This window comes from Petaurus breviceps, unplaced genomic scaffold (genome assembly GCF_028583685.1).
Source record: "Petaurus breviceps papuanus isolate PSGF00001 unplaced genomic scaffold, PetGlider_PUasm1.0 98, whole genome shotgun sequence".
Lineage (NCBI taxonomy): Eukaryota > Metazoa > Chordata > Mammalia > Diprotodontia > Petauridae > Petaurus > Petaurus breviceps.
Window position 1 is genome coordinate 48772547 of NW_027187460.1, and position 2715 is coordinate 48775261.

The following is a 2715-nucleotide window of genomic DNA, read 5'->3' on the forward strand; positions in this document are numbered from 1 at the left end:
AATAAGACAGTGTCTTATTATCGGGGAAACACAGTATGTAGCAATGGACATGAATTAGGGAATTCATTACACTCTACATATCTGGCAGAAATTATACTAAAAATGCTAGGTAGAATGATCCTATAGTTTAAAGTGGTTCTTAAACATTCAATTTTTTCTTTTTATTCTTTGTCTAACAAAAAATATTTACTTAATTCTATCAAGAAAATACAAAATATAAGACTAAGTAATGATTAATTGTGTTTAGGCTGTCACAGTGCTGTAATCCTCAAGGCCACAGCACACACTGTTCACTACTGCTAGCACTTGGCTGGGTTTGGATCTTTCTTTGGATCATATTCTAGATCATTTGAGTCATTATCTTCTTCTTCCCCTTCCTCATCATCAAACTCTTCACCTTCTTCATCAGAACCATGACCATCATTTTCAATAGCTTCTCATGTAAAGTATTATACTGATCATGGGACTATACACTCACATAAAAAGTAACCAATTTTGAAGTCTGCTGCAAGGATAGCTTCCACATTATCATCCAGTTCTACACTCTCAAGAGCTTCAGGAGGAAAAAAAAATGAAGAAAGAATCATTAGAAACTGTTTTTGTCACAGCTCAAATGGTCCCACATTCCTTGTGCTTTTCTTTCTTCTTAATAGTTTTCAAAATGACATTTTTCCCTTTTTGCCAATCTACCTGGAGCCCTGGGCAACTCATATTTTCTGGTCCATAAAAGAAGAAGGGATCAGAATATTTTGGCTCTGACAGCATATGATAAGTCTTTATCAGTACCTAATTTGTGAAATATTCATTGGATTCAAAGCGAAATTCTAATGTAAAGCTTTTAATATTTTTCAAGTGCTTCAGAATAGGTTCATCATGTACCTGAACCATATCACTGAGCAAGTCAACATTTTTAAAAAGAGTCAGCCAAAATTCAGGAATTCCTTTTGGGTCTTCTTTTTCTTCTTTCTATTCATCTTTTTTCTCTTCTTCAAGCTTAACCTCATCTTTCATTTCCTTGGAAATATCATCATTATCATCTGGTTTCCATTCATATTCTTCCTCTGTAGTTCATAAATTGCATTGAAGATTTCACTTCTCTTATCAAAAAACAGCATGCTTTCTTTCAAGAGCATTAACCTCCTCATAAATTTGACTTCTATCTGTGTACATTTCACCTGAAGATTTTTGAGGGCATTCAGAATGGCTTAACTACTTTTGGCAAACTTTGAATGTATCCTTTTGATGTTCCCACTAAACCATCCAATCTTTCTCGAAGAGTTACAAGAATCTGAGGATTCTACATCATTTGAACAGCCAACTGACAAACTTTACTGCTTATATCTTCAACAGGTTCTTCTTCTTCCACTTTTTCAATATCTTCCATATCTTGGTGGTCAAGTTCAGTTTCTTTGTTGTCAATGTCCACCATGTTGTAAGACTTCTGAATATTTGAGATCCTTGACTGCTGCAGGGAACAAGTGGCCAGAGCTTTGAAGGCTATGGCTCAGGGTGATGGCAGAAGTGGCAGAAGAAGACGAGAGAGGTGGAGGAGGAGGAGAAGGAGGTGACACCCTGAGCAGATGATGCTGAAAAAAGAGAACTAGAATGGTTTTTTTTGTTCTCTTTTTTTTTTTTAATTTAAGGGCCACTAGGTTGCACAGTCATAGAATTCTGAGACTGGATTCAGGAAGACCTGAGTTCAAATGCAGCTTCGGATACTTACTAGGTGAGTTACCCTGGGGAAATCACAGCCCTGTTTATCTCAATTTCCTCATCTGTAAAATAAGCTAAAGAAGGAAATGGGAAGCTGCTCCAATATCTTTGCCAAGAAAACCTAATTGACATCCAAAGAGTCAGACAAAAGTGAATAACAATAATAAAATTATTAGAAATGGGAGATTTTTTTTCTTTTCTACAAAAATAAGCTTAATGGTTAAAAAATAGAAAAATGTAAATAAAAACATAAATGAATAAGAAAATGATTGAAGACCACTCATTGTCCTAAGTCAATTTACTCACCATTTTTCTGTCTTTCATTCTTCATTAAAAAAGACTAAATTACAAAGAAAAAAAAAACCTTATCTCCTCTTGCAAACATTCACATGGTCTTCATAAGTGATACAATGACACTTTCAATGTCTCTTTTAAGAACTTTGGAATTGATTGTGTGACATGGCACTAGAAGTTCAGCAGAGAAGGTGCTGTGTTCTATTTTTGCTACAAAAAATTGTGAGATGAGACCATTAATCATTTTAAGTGAAGTTTTAATTGTGAAGCATAATTTCTGATGACTGCCAGGGGTCATGTACCCAAATCAGGCAGCCCCGAGCATATACATCTTGGGGTTTATATAGACAAAAGCCACCACATAACTGTTGCCAAGGAAAGAAAGCAGGTAAAATATAGAAGTCAAAGTATAGCATTGCTTAATGACCCATCAGTTACCCAAACAGTAAAAATCCCATGATTACTTCCTAGGTAAGGGTGAGGGGCTGTGGTATTCTGCTTGGTGGGTTTTTGTGGTGACCTTGGACAGTCCTGAATTGGAGGGCCTTCCCGGAGGATTAGGTCTGTTTTGTTGGTTAGTTTCCTAGGGGAGCAGGAGTAGCTTGATAGGAAGGGAGGTTGGGGGAGAGTTCCTAAAAATGGTGGTTATAACAATCCCCACTTCTTTTGGTTAAAAGTCAAAGCCTTGAATCACAATTGGTAATATTG

At 36.1% G+C, this 2715-nt stretch overlaps 1 pseudogene; it reads right to left on the reverse strand.

The window, feature by feature from the left end:
• Positions 1 to 299: 299 nt before the first annotated feature.
• LOC138155815 (nucleosome assembly protein 1-like 1 pseudogene) lies at positions 300 to 1432 on the reverse strand (annotated as a pseudogene).
• Between the last annotated feature and the right edge of the window lie 1283 nt (positions 1433 to 2715).